Genomic DNA, 15,278 nt, shown 5'->3' on the forward strand with positions numbered 1-15,278 from the left:
CCTGCCCCCCCCCCCCCTTGTCAGGGTCAAACAAAATTTACAAAGCTGACTACAATCTTCTCAGAGCAGGTATAAGCAGATTTTCAGCCACTGTCCCTTCAGTAGGAACTAGCACTAATGTCCAAGCCTACACTAAAAAAACTATATGAGCACCCACATAGCTGTATGGACTCAGCAATACCTGATAGGATCAAATCATCTTCCTCAAGGAAGAGTAAACATGTCTGGTGGACAGCAGCAACAAACAAACTCTATAATAAAAGGAAAAAATTGCTGTCGAAGACCAAGAAGAAGGTGCCAAGTTGGAAGCAATTGCTCCTTTGTCTGAACAATGAAATAAGGTCACTGGTGAAATCTTCTAAGGCTAACTTGGACTCCAAATTGGTCACATCCACTAAGGACAATCACAAGGCCTTTTTCACATACACCTGCAGTCTGAAAGGTGACACCCAAATCCGCTCTGAACTAGTAGTCAATAACACCACATACACAAACGTAGATATAGCCAACCTACTCGCAGACAGGTTTAGTGAAAACTTCACCCTCCTCTCCCCCATCAGTAAACCAAGCCACCCCCAACATCTGCCTCCCTCCCCTCATCACTAGGGAGCAGGTGTTTAATTCCCTCTCAAAGGCAAAAAATACAGTCTCCATTGGACCCGACCACATCCCTGGGTGTATCCCACATGAACTCAGGCATGTGCTGTCGGCTCCATTAGGCACCCTATTCAACCAAAGCCAGAGCACCAGCTTCGTCCCAGCCGAATGGAGGACAGCCACTGTGATCCCTCTACACAAAGGTGGAGTACCCATTGACCCAGGCAATTATAGGCCCATCAGCCTTACTAGCCTGATCTGCAAGGCCATGAAACTCATTATCATGGACCTTATAAACAGAAACATTGGCAACCTCCAAACAATTGACCCCACACAGTTTGGAAACAGTCACCAAAGCCATGGATGAGGGGAAGACGGTGCATACCGCCTAACTTGACCTAGCCAAAGCCTTTGACACTATTCCCCAGTCAGGCATAATAGATAAACTCTCCCAGCTAGGCATCAACCCGTATGTTACCAGATGTGTAGCTAACTGGCTCACTGATAGAATGCACTCAGTCAAAATAGGGGAAGCCACCTCTAGTAGTAGACCAGTAATGAGCGGTGTACCCAAAGGATCAGTCTTGGGGCCTTTAATGATTGGGATATACTTTTCTGAGGTGCAAGCCAAAACCAGTGGTCTGTGGCTGACCAAGTCTGTAGATGACTGTAAGCTGGGTGCTGTCTTAAATTCCCCTAGTGATGTGAACATCCTCTAAGAGGGCCTTACCCAAACAAATGACTGGTGCCAGAATCATGACCTCAAACTGAATGCCAAGAAATGCATCATTATCCCCTTTGGGAAAAATGGAGTCCCCACTAATTATCACATTAATAACAATGTACTACGCAAACAATCAGTCGTGAGGGACTTGGGCACTCAGGTTGATCGCAACCTGATTTTTGACCACCATGTTGCATCTGTTGTACTGAAGGCTTTCTACATGGCCCACCTCATAAGTAAGGGTATTTCATCCAGGAACAAGGAGGTCATACATCCCTGTACTCCTTCCCCCATCAGACCCATTATCGAGGACAATGCCCCCTTCGGCATGTACCTTGCCAAGCACATGCAGCAGCTGAAGAGACCACAGAAGTTCCTGACCAGGAAAATCCAGGGTTTAAACCACAGAAGTTTCTGACCAGGAAAATCCAGGATTTCAAACACCTGTCCTATACTGATAGGCTAAAAGCCCTGCCCCTCTACTCAGTTTCATACAGACTGCGTAGAGGTGACCTGTGTCTGACATACGAGGCCATATCAGACTCAGTCTTGATGGAGTTGCTGCATATCCTTAAGTCAAACTCCACTCATGCAACCCACATGCAAGGCCTCAACCTGGTCTGTAATATTAATAAAACTTGTCAGCGGGATAGATATCTGTCCCAAAGACTCCCCCATCTATGGAATAGACTCCCTCTCCATGTCAAACATAGTACCTGTCTAGCCCTCTTTAAGAGGAACCTGAATGACTAGATGGGAAACAGAAAATACACCCCTAGGATCCCACCTGTGTCCCTGCTGGACAGGAGAAACAGGTGCTGACTTTGTGGGAAGATGGGCAAAATTCTTGGCTAGGCTTATAAGGGCCTCCAGGCCAGTAGCCTAGTATCATCCTATGAAACTATGTTGGAGGTGCAATTCTAATCTAGATGCAGATTGGGATAATATGATCATGAAATGTCAGTTGGTGATACCTTTTTGGGAAAAGTTTAGAAGTTTCACTAAAGCTTTGTGGTCACATAATTGTAACATAACAGACTGTCTGATTCTATTCAATGTTCCCATTCCAGGATCTGTTCCTAAGACTCAAGTGATTCTCCTATGATCCATCTTAGCTATTGTCAGAAAGGTTATCACTATGAATTGGAATAAATTCTTTTTATGAATTTATCCATCTAGCAACAACAGTAGCTAATAGATAATTAATTACAAACTCTACATATTAGAACTATAAATGTTACTCATAAAAAATACCTTGGCAAAAACTCAAAGATTTGTTAGAGAAATATTAATGTTATCATCTGGTATTGATACTTGTTGTGAATGTTGTATATAGTTGTTATTGTTGATCATTATTTGTTTCATTTGATTTAAATGCTGTAATATTATTTAAATTTAGTTTAAAATTGAATAAAAAGATTCTACTAAAACATATGTGATTACTGCTGAGAATAGTGTATTAAATATAAAGATTTGGGAACCTGCCTGCTGAATTACTTTTGAACTATTGGAAAAACACAGTTGTGGATTTTCTCCTCTTGTCCTTGGTATTGTTTGTTGATGTTGTCACCTAATTTCATGCAGTGATGTAAAAATGTGGGGCTATTTATTGCGCTATCATATTCTGTCTTGTCAGTATTTTGACACAAGGTTGGCCCTGTGTTTTTGCAATGACTAGGTAATGCGGAACAGTTCACTTTAAGGCCAGTTTGTCTGTTTAGTAATTGCTTCTTTGTTTGTGTAAGTCATACTTTGTATTACATGTGACATTAGGACTGCTGCTTTAGAATGGCTAAGGCCATTTTTGGAGTCAGAATTTGGAGAATGAGTAGTCCTATTCTTTGAGGTTTGTGAACTTGGTTTGTTCTAGCAAATTATTTCGATCTCCTTGATCTCCAAAAGCCATACAGTTGATTTCTAATTATCCACATAATGCCAGTCTGTGTCCAGTTGTACTTAATTTTCATTTTGCATCTGTGGCTTTGTTTTATATTCCTTTTTGTTTAAACTGACTTAATTCTTCGGTTATACAATCATTACAGCACAAAGTAAGCCTGTGTCCATCCTCACTTGTTAAATTTATTGTGCGGCAAAGCAAAGGAAGCTCCAGGCTGCCACAGCGTCTAAGCAACTAACTTTAATAAAGAACTGGTAAGCACTTTCACATTGTACAATACTGCTTCTTCAGACCATGCTAAAAGTAACAAAGCAGGCAAACTTTTAAATACAAGGCAACCCAATCAAATGCAGACATTAAAATCCCATGACAATTTAAAAAGTATCTTTGCAGTGATTATGTCACCTCTGTATGCACCAATAAAAACACCTTAAACTGCCAAGCCCCCAACTCAGTGTTGTAGTGGGCGTGACCTTAAAACAGGTTTTAAAGATGCCCTGCCATTTAAACCTGGTTCTACAAATGCTTTTAATAGTAACATCCACCTTTGTTCAGCACATTCAGTTTTATTCTTTATATCACCTTCCCTATCACTTTCATAAATAATTTCCAGTACAAAAAACTTAAACATATGTTGTGACTCACAGTTTGTAACATGTTTCACTAAAACGTTAATCTCTCTACCTTTAGAAATACTACATTAGATTATATGGGGCAAAGTTACAAATGTGCTGCATTGCAGTATAGTTGGCCATGCATGTCTGAAGAGCTGGCTATCCCATGTTTCCTGGTTATATCACATTCACATGTGGCTTACCTTATGTGACTTAAGCTATGTCAATCATGCTGAATTTAGATAGTTAAAGTGGTCCACTGTTTATGCACCCTGTTCATAGGCCCTTGTGGGTCTCTGAGATACTGATTTTCAGGTATATACTGCTTTTAAGACTATCTAGTTATACACAGCACCAATAGATGACATACAGGCTTATCCTCTTGTTTCATTTCTAGATGTATATGCCAAATACCTGCCTACCATGCAACCAGATTAGCCCAGTGGCTATGTTTCACCTAAACATAGTGATTGTGATACAACATGCAATTCTCAGATCCACTTTATTAACCTTTTAGTAATTGTCTCTCCTGTTACGATGTGTTGGATCTATTACACTGTTGAAGTCAGTTGTCTTCGGGCACCGTTGAGGAATGAGTGAAAATAGGGCCTCCATTGTGTTGCCTCTGATGTGGATTGTGGATGCCTGCTATTGTGTTGAATCCTTTAGAAACAATGAGATTTTGTCTTCATGTGTAACCAAGTATTAACAAAGTTTAGATTAATATGCATTTTCTTAATAGGATCACTGAAAGAATTACAATAAAGCGAAAAAGAAAAACAATGTTTGTAGAGGAAGAAGGAAAACTGGAAGGCGTGTGCACTTAGTATAGCTGGATGAAAGTCGGACTTCTGTTTATACATATTAAATTTTTAGCTTCTGGATGCCCTATTTCTTAAATAGGTAAGGAATGTCTGGCAGCTAAATATTTAGTTAGAATAAACTCAGTGAATGGCATTGCATCACTAAAATAACTATTTATGAACTTGGATTAGGAGTTAAGCTGTCAGAAAACCACTGAAGCTTTCTTTCTAAAGTGGCCAGTGAAAACTGTCACAGCTCTAGTCAGAAAATGTAGGACTATGCTAAATGCTGCCTGCGTTCCAGAATAAAGTAAAAATACTGACTTGCTTCTCCGTTGCTAGAGCAATTCTTTATAAGTACAGTATGACAGGTCTTATGTCAAAATACAAGCTAATAAATATTGTTTTGTTTTAATGTAGCTTAATAGCATATATTCCTGTTACCTAATTTGTAATAATCATAAATCCAGGAGATCAGGGAAAGCCCCACCAAAATGGTTCATGCTGGGTCTTGCAATTGCTTAGGCTAGGTTTGTTGTGTCTTCTATAAGTGTTCATGCAGCAGCACAGTTCGTTTTCTTCATGGTGACTTTTAGAAGATACAACAAACTGTTTTTCATTACGCCATTGCATAGAAAAGCATTCTTGAAAGTAACTGCAACTTATTTGCATCTGTTATAGCTGCTGAGTCGTGGACCTTTTTCAATCAGTCTTCTTTTTGCAGAGCTAAGTCACCACTTTAAAATGCTGGCAACACAGGATTCAGGCATGCGTAGAAACATTCATACATACATATTTAAGCCACTAGAAAACTGGTCTATCTACTGTGCTCGAGTGTTATAGTTGGTACCCTGCAGCTCTATCTCTTCTCCTATGTTAGTCCCATGCTCTAGTTATTGCATGTGGTTTTATAAAACTCAGCTGTTTTAGTCTGTACTTCTCAGTCTGTCAGCTCATTTCTTCATGACCCTTTAAGTGAAATAACACTGTCTCATGACAAGGCTGAAGTGTGCCTCTTTGGTTACATACTCATGACTCTGCTCCTACTCCCATGACTGTGTTCCTCTTCAGTTCATTTCCTTCACAGCTTCCCTTAAGGATTTTGTAGGAGAATCATAGTCCCTTTTTTCCTTAATATCTTCTAGATGGGTTCACCCCAGTTTCCTCTAGCCTGCCAGTTTAGAAGTTCTCACTTATCCCTTTAACCATCCTTGTAATCTACCTCCTGCCTTTTCTTCTTTGTTGTTTATTTCTTTCCTTTTCCCTACAAAGTCTCCAAAACTGGATATGGTATTCCAAATGAGACCTCCCTAATGGTCTATAAGCAACAGACATCTCCTTGTCCCAGAATTCATTGCCCTGGAAGATACAATCCACCATCCCAATGCCCACTCCTGCTGCCATTTTTCTATGTTTCTGGCACTCCGTTACTGTAGTTACAGCTACATGTAAACCCTCTTTCTTTTGAGTTTTTTTAAGCTGCACCTCAACTTATAAATCATCATAAATTCATTGTTCTCATGTTGTGGCACCTTGCATTTCTCAGAGATGAAAATCAGCTGCCTTGAGTCAGTCATACGTATAGAATTCACAAGTCTTTCTAAAGACATTCTCCACCATTTCTTAAAGTTCAAATTATTTTGCCAGCCACTAAGAAGTTTATCTAGTTTACTCTATCCTGTGTGATACTGGTACAAACACATTAAGGACTACGGGTCCCAGATCACCCTCAGTTCATCCCTATTACTTACCCCCTCATTGTCTGGACATTACACTCTCCCCCACCCTCATACTCTGCAGTCCCATGCGCCCTGCTCAATGTCACCCTTTCCACACATTTGATGATTTTATCTTTTACTCTCTTCTTCTCCAGCTTGCATTCTAGCCTTCTGTGTGGAGCTGAGTTTAAATCCTGGCTTAAGTCTAAGTACATAATATAAACTGGTCACAACAATGCAGTCTGTCACGCTCCAAATGTAGAACTAAATCACTTTAAGTGATGCAGTCTTCTGGCTGCATACCCCTGGTTGCCGATATAACACTGCATACTCTTATCTAAAAAAGATCGCTGCCATAGTGTCAGTACTTTCCATGATTTTCCCTCCTACTGAGGTCACACTCATGAGGCAATGGTTTCCCTTGTTTTCTGACACCCTTTTTGCAATGACGCTAATGATGAATATTCCCCACAGGTAGACTCTGTTAAACAGTTTTGTTAGAGGTTGTGCACATATTGTGGTCAGTTTTCTTAATGATTCTGTCCCTCCACCATGTTTATCATCCTATGTGCAAGAAACCTCCTGCAACTACCTTCTGTAGTCATTTTTCCTGTCACTCCACTTATCTCCTCACTCCTTTTCACTTTCCTTTTTCCTTCGCACACATGAATTCTGCATGCAATCCTTCTTCCTTAAAATCCTTAGCTACCTTTTTAATTTGTTTGTGTACACCCCTGCTTCCTTGTTTCTTATAAATACCAAAAGATCCAGATCCTTTTTTGTTTTCTTTTATTCATTTTGCCAGATGTTTTCTTTGTACCTTGGTTGTTTTAACCTCCCCAGTTGCCACCTTGCTGTAGTCTTTCAAGCTTTGTGTGATTGCATCTTCTGCTACTTCTTCTACCATTTACTAAAAGCTCTTCTTTTTTTTAATGCTTTCCTAGTCTTGCATGCGTCATGTCGACCTTCTTTTATTTGGTGCTCCTTTTCCACTCATTCTTTACTCCATTGCCTTGGTTTCATATGATACTTTCCTGTCAAAGTCTGTTTACCCCATGTAGTGATTTCTAGTATCACGCACCACTAACCATTATCTGCCAGTCTTCCTGTTTTCTGCCTCCTGTAATCACATATGTGTTTTAGCATGTGGTATGGCTTCTCTTGTCCTGAGTGGAAATCACTACAGTGCGGTCATAATTCAACAGAGATGCTCTCGCCGCTATTCATTGTAGCTCCTGTATTCTACCTGGTTCTGTGTCACTAGTGGTGCATACACTATTTTCTTTCACCTCTAGTGCCATACCTCTCAACGGCTTACTACACAAAATCTGGACAAAGCTTGACAGAATGGGGAGGGGGACACAAAGACCCAAAAATAGGAACAGATGTTAAATACTCCTCTTATAAACCCTAGAAAGTTGCTAGAATAACAGTTTTTGTCTTAGCATGCATTTTTGTGATGGGTATGAAGTCTGAAATACAAACATTATTTAGTGACTTCAGTCCTCAGATCATCCCATTAATTTGCCAGAAAATCATAAATTTTATGAGGAACAGACCAAAAACATGAAGCAAAAAATCTGGACATTCTGCAGCGTTCTGGACGGTTGAGAGGTATGTCTGGTGCAGATACTTCCCAGTCCGTAATCTCAGTAATTGCTTTCTTCCTCCCTACCCTTGAAATCCTTCTCACCCCAGGCATAACCTCAAATATTTTATTCTTCCTCCCCACTCTATTTTATTTACCACTATTTTCTTATAATTAATTTAACCTCGTATTCCATGCTTTTTTAACAACTTTCACCTTTTCTCGCTGTCATCGTTTATCCCATAACCTATCCGGTTTCCACCCATTCTGTCCCTGTCTAAGTTTCCTCTAGTTTAACTGTTTTTAATATTCCTCCTGCTGTGCTATGACCAATTAAATCTTGAAGTATGATTGCTATTTTTAATTTTCTGTGAGGATAACTTTGTTGTTGTTTATCTTGATTATTTTATCCTCACTTGTGTCTATTACAAGGTTTTATGCCATCTTAACACTGCTATACCTTACTCTTTTTCATTTTCCCCAGCTTTTTCTGAAAATGGGCACTGCAGTCAGTTTAACCTTGTCAACAAAATGTAAACAAATAAATACAATAAAAACATTGTAAATCCACTTCATTGAAACTAAAGTAGCTCACCAGGTTTGACTCTTTTCTTACTTTTCATTTCTTCGTTGCATTTCCTCTGTCCTTCACCTGCTCATTAATCTTCTCTGCAACATCCACTAGCCTGCAGGTAGCTTAAGCCTAGCTTCACGCAATTCTCATTTTCTACCTCGACTTCTAACCACTCACTTTCTACGCTCCTTTTTGTTTCTGTTCAGTTCCTACACTTACTTAGGTTTCATTTCTTTTATACACTGACCCCCCCTACACACACACACACACACACACACACACACACGCACACACACACGCACACACACACGCACGCACGCACGCACGCACACACGCACTCGCACACGGACACACGCACACTCGCACACATGCACACATACTGGCCTCCAGAGAAGAATACAGGGAGTCACAAAGATAGGATAGGTGAAGGTGTAAACTTCCTAATAGGGTTACCACTACCCCTTTTTGCACAGCACAGTCCTTAGTCCTTAGTTCAACAGCTGTGTCCTGCAATAAAAAAAAAAACACTAAAATGGCGAATGCTCTGAGATTTTAGGACAAAAATATTTCCTCAAATTTCTTTAATAGTTGTATAAAACAATTATTTATTTAACATTTGTTTACCAGGAAAGTCTAACTTGGAACAGTCAATTTTCAGCAGAGGCCTGGGGAGAAGCACTCCAGATGCATGTCTGTAACATGGGAGGAAACCAGAGTACCCACACGAACGCATGGAGGGCATACAGACTTCACACAGAAAGAACCACAGCCGAGATTCAAACCAGAAAACATCTTGCTGTGAGGTGACAATGCTACTGCTGCACCACTCCACTGTCCATTTGTAAAGGAAATGTCGAAACTTTGTATGAAACAGGATATACAACTCAAATGCTATAAGAATAAGTTTTTATTTTTGCAAATCTGGCTGCATATATATTTTGACATGTAAAATCTCACATTTCTACAAAAAAAGTCCCCTTCAGGCATTTGAAAAGGTGATAAACCTATGTCCTAGACAAAGCTCTCCTTATCCTTGTAGGGTAGGAGATGCATCAGTGATCTCTGACAGAAGCCAAGGGGAGCAGATATTTGTCTGTGTATATATGTGTGTGTGTGTGTGTGTGTGTGTGTGTGTGTGTGTGTGTGTGTGTGTGTGTGTGTGTGTGTGTGTGTGTGTGTGTGTGTGTGTGTGTGTGTGTGTGTGTGTGTGTGTGTGTGTGTGTGTGTGTGTGTGCATTCATGTGTGTGCACGTGCTTGTGTGCGTGTGTGCATATGTGGCTGTCTGTGGAGTATGTGTGTGTGTTTGGAGGGTGGGATAGACACCTTTTAGGTCACTCAGGATCAGTTATACAGCAATCTCAATAAAAAGGACAAAAGGTCAGTGAGACAGTTTGTGACATAAGGCCAGCTCCCTCCTCCCACACACATGACTATGATTGTTTGTAGCAACTGTAGTGCACAGTAAAGTCATCTATCTGTCTGGCAGTGTGTCATGGGTAATGAAAACCTGTCCGGTTCCTCCCCTGTATTAATGGTCTGTCATGGGTAATGAAAACCTGTCCGGCTCCTCTCTTGTATTAATGCCAAAGACTACTGTTATCACTGTCAGTGTAAAGGAAATGTTTAGTACTGGGATTCTTCTTTGTTCAAAATTAAGCAGTGACCATCCATGATCACTAGGGGAAAACAAGCCATGTGCTACACATTTATAATTATGCTTATGGATTGTACACATTTAATAGAAAAAATAAACAGGTAATCATATCCCAGGTGCCCATATGAATACTGTTAATCCATAACAGACAAAAAGAAAACTTCAGGTCAAAAATATGCTTTGCTGCATCCGTGACCAGTTGTTCATTCTGTATTAAAATAGCCTGTAAGTGTCTTCCACCAAGCACTCATCTGTATAGAGTGTGCTGGTATCTTTTCATTTCTACTATTAAGAGGAGCAACAGGAATCCTTAATCATAACACTCACCGTCTCTCTTATAGAAGTTGGGGAGGGAGCACTGGGAGACATTACATAAAGCAGTGGGCTTATCGTCACATCCCCACTGAGGATTTGCAAACAAAACTGTCTCACTCTTACAGCTAATATTTACTGATCATTTTTTTCCAAAGGAGGTCAATAGGCATTACTGTCTTAAGATTATGTTGAGGAAAGCACCTTTTCACTGGCTAGATAAAACTGCAGCTCTGACATATCAGTGGGGTATCTGACCTGCAAATAAGACTTTATTGATTATAAAAATATGATATTAATCCATGTTGTTTGTGCCTATATGAGTAAGTTTTGTCTGTCAGCAACATAAGCATGCAAATACGCACACGTTCACACACCCTAATTTAGCTTACCCTCTTTTGCCCATTTTTTCCACACTTCAGACAACACATAAATGCAATCTCCTTCCATTCTTATAATCAGATACCCTAATATATGCCAAAATATTCTTAAAATGCAACAAGGTCAGCTGTCTGTCAGGTGCCAAGATCCAGCATATCACACATGCAGTCAAGTCTCTCAACAACAGACACTGTTATGATTCCATCATAGTCCATGTTGGTGTGAACGATGTGAGATGTACCTCTCTCGACTATATGAACAGAGACATGACTGAGCTCTCAGACAGTGTGTTTAGGTTCATAGGTTCATAGGTAGGTACTAGGCTATCTGCCCGAGGGCATTTATAAGCCTAGCCAGAGTGTGTCAGCTTTCACCACCCCATTGATTAATTAACTGAGCCTCTGTCAAGAAGATCCAATGAAGTGATCCCAGGGGTGTATTTTCTGTTACCAATCCACTCGTCAAGGTTTCTCTTGAAAAATGTTAGTGAGGGGCTCTGCCTAATGTAGTTAGGAATTTTGTTCCAAAGCATGGGGAGTCTTTGTCACAGGAATCTATCCCTCCAGCATGTTCTATTTATTGTTGTGGTGAGGTTTAGCTCACTAGAGCAAGTGGCTCGCAGTGACTTGGATTTCTTTAGGTGGAGCATGTCCATCAATTCTGAGTTGAACATGGCTTTGTAAGTCAGGCAGAGATCACCTCTGAGTAAGCGATATGTGACTGAGTACCGCTGGAGTTTTTCCAGTCGGGTTGCATAGGACATATGTTTGAGGCCAGTAATCCTCTTGGTGAGGTACTGCTGTGGTCTTTCTAGCTGTTGGAAGTGTCTTGTGAGGTACCTCCCAAATGGGGCATTGTACTCTATGATGGGTCTGATGAATGACGAGTAGAGGGGCACTATAACCTCTTTATTTCTAGATGCAAACCCTTTAGTAATTAGATGGGCTACATAGAAGGATTTCCTAACTACTTTGGCAATATAATTGTCAAAGGAGAAATTAGTATCTACCTGGGTCCCCAGATCTCTTATTACCTCTTCTGTATTAAGGAGGCTGCCACCTATGTGGTAATTCATGGGTGTTTTGTTTTTCCCAAATGGGATGACTATGCATTTTTTGGCATTTAGCTTGAGACCATGATTTTGACACCAGGTGTCCGTCTCATCAGTAAGGCCCTTTTGGAAAATGTCCATGTCAGCCGGAGAGTCAATTATGGCTCCCAGTTTGCAGTCATCAGTGAACTTGGTTAGCCATAATCCTCCTGTATTTGCCTGTACTTCTGAGAAGTATATGCCGAACAGTAGGGGGTCCCAGGACCGAGCCTTGTGGGACACCACTTGCGACTGGTTTAGAGTCGGACCTGGAGCCTGCTATTCTTACTGTGTGAGTTCTGTCTGTAAGCCAGTTGGCAACCCATCTCGTGATGTAGGGGTTTATGTTCAGGCTGGTGAGTTTTTCTATAATTCTAGAGTGAGGAATGGTGTCAAAAGCCTTGGCGAGGTCAAGATAGGCTGTGTGGACTACCTTCCCCGCATCTATGGCCTTGGTGACTGTCTCGAAGAAGACAGCCAGGTTTAGTAGGCATGATCTGCCCTTAACAAAGCCAAACTGGGTCAGGTCAAGTGTTTGCAGGTTCCCATTGTCTTTGTTAATGAGTTCCATGATGATGCGGTCCATAGCCTTGCAGATGAGGCTAGTCAGGCTTATGGGGCGATAGTTACCAGGGTCAGTTGTGGCCCATCCTTTGTGGAGCAGAATAACCATTGCTGTGCACCATTCTAGGGACATATAGCCTGTGGAGAGGCTGAGGTTGAACAGTGTGTTTAGGTGGGGGGGTTAGTTTGTTCTGTAGTTCGTGCAAGATGCAGCCTGGGACACCATCTGGCCCCATTGACGCTGTACTTTTGGCTTTTGAAAGGGCTGTTTTCACCTGTGCGTCTGTGATTTCCGGGACACTAAACTTTTCTGGTATTGTTGTGGGCCTTTTTGGTGGTGAGAGGGGGGTGAAGTTTGCAATGAATCTATCTGCCAGGATGTTGGCAATATCAGTGGGTTCAGTATATTTTGTGCTATTTTGCACTAGCTCAGAGCATATCTGTGAGTTGCCACTTAGATTCTTGACATAACTAAAGAAGGCTTTGTGGTTATCTTTCGAATCCTTGGCTATTTTTCTTTCAAAGTTAGCCTTGGAGGATTTTATGAGGAACTTAGTTTCTTACGGATACTGATCAGGGATGTCTTTCCTTCTTGGGATTTGCTTTTTTTCTGAACTAGTTTCCCCCTTCTATTGTATAGCCTGTTTATGGCAGGGGTCCACCAGACTGGTTTCCTTCTCTTAGGGGAGTGAGTCTTGGTTTTGCTAGGGATGGCATGATGCATGCATCCTTGTAGGTGCTCATAGAGTGCATTTGTAAAGGTTTCTGCATTTTGGACACTGTTATCCTTTAGCGTGGGGGCTGTGAAACTTACCACCTCTGTCTTAAGTAAGGTGAAGTTTGCTATAGAAAAGTTTTTCACTGTGGTTTCCTTGGTTGGAGGTGGTGGTGTGGTGTGGACATCCAGAGTGATTAGTTTATGGTCTGATCTAACCAGTGACAGGTTGACCTCTGGTGTGGAACACCTGTCGCCCAATATGTTTTCATCTCTGGTAGGGAAGTTTACCAGCTGATCCAGGGCATTTGAGTTGATAAATTCGAGGAAGCGCTGGACCTGGGAGTTTGTACTTGAGTAGCTTTCCCAGTTAACGGTAGGGTAATTGAAATCACCCAATATCAGGGTATTCGGTAGGACCTTCATGTTTTCCAGTGTCTCAAGAAAGGCGGAGTGGTGGTCCTGGGTCATGGAGGATGATCTGTAGCAGGCCACAATTTGAATTGCAGATTTGCCTGATGTTAGTTGCACATGGATGATCTCAGAGGTATCATGCTGCGCCACTAACCTGGAAGTGTAGGTATCCTTGATGAATATGGATACACCCCTTCCTTTTGTGTTTCGGTCCATGTTCTGTGGCCGAAATGTGTGGTATGAGTTGTAGCCCAGTAGTGCTGGGGTGCTCTGTGGTGCCTTGAACCAGGTTTCAGTTACTGCACAGATATCGGAGGAGTGCTTCGAGCATGTGCATTTTGAGATTTAAACTCCTGGCATTGAGTAGCATAACCCTCATTTTTTTATTTGTGCTGTTTACGGAGGTGGGTTTGACTTTTGAGCCTTGCCTAAAAAAGGCACTATGGGGGCAGCAAGAGCCTTGGTCAGTATTCGAAAGCCTAGGGATGGCAGGTGCAAGCTGTCTCTTGCAAAGCATCGAGGCTTATTGATCATGTCGTCCCAGGCTGACAGACACTGGATCCCCTTTGAATGACACCAGAAGCTTAGCCAATTGTTGAAATTGATAATTTTTTCTTTATACTGCGGTATCATTCTTGGTGAGGGTAGGATGCTACTCAGGGTCAGGGTCATACCCGCCTGGGCTACATGATCAGAGAGCTCTTTCATGTCTCTTTTCATATAGTCCAGGGAGGTATGCCTCAGGTCATTCACACCAACATGAACAATGACAGAGTCATATTTGTACTTATTCTGGAGTGACCTGAGTGCTTGTGTTATGTGGTAGATTCTGGCTCCCGACAGGCAGCTAACAGTAACCTTCTCCTTGTCCAGCCTAGTGAGTGGATGTCAGTGTGCCTGACTATAGAGTCGCCTATTACTAGTGTGTTAGGTATGTTATTTCGCCTTAAGGGCTGTGATTGTGCGGCACACTGATTTTCTGTTTTATGTGTTGTCTGGTTTGTGATGGGAGGTGCAGGTGTTTTGGGTGTCTGCTTTGGAGATCTGTGATGCTTTTGCAGGTTTTTATTTAGAGCCTCCGAGTATGGTTTCTTGTATTTATGTGTATTTTTTGCCAGTTCTGGTTTAGTATGTCTATGCGAGGCTGGAGGTGTGGTGCAAGTGTTAACCTTCTCCTCATGACTGCCTGTTCCAGTCTTGGGTGGAGAGAGCTTAGCCTCCAATTTAGCTATATAATTGCATCTCTCGCATATGTTAATGTTTTGTGGTAGGAGGAGAGGATTGTCTGTGTACATGAGGCAGTTGTAACATTGCCTCAGGATACCCAGTTTCACCAGCTGGACTGCAGATTATACCTGAAATTGCCCTTTGGTCATGCCTGAATAGTAGGGTGAACTGATTAGTCGCTTGGTTGGTGAGGGGTGAATAATGAGCCTTGCCCTGCTGGGCAATCAAGTGTTGGGGTATATTAGTGCTTGCTATTAGGTCTGAGCAAGTGCTGGACTGTAGGATGCTTTTTAAATGCTTAGGTTGAGAGTTAGACTACTTTCAAGGGAAAAACTGAAGAGGAGACTTGGTGGAGTCGGGATAATTTTTTTTTAAAGATAAGGCAAAAACAGTAAAAAATACACT

The sequence above is a fragment of the Protopterus annectens genome, chromosome 12.part0 (assembly GCF_019279795.1).
Source record: "Protopterus annectens isolate FY-2018-M chromosome 12.part0, PAN1.0, whole genome shotgun sequence".
Taxonomy (NCBI): Eukaryota; Metazoa; Chordata; order Ceratodontiformes; family Protopteridae; genus Protopterus; species Protopterus annectens.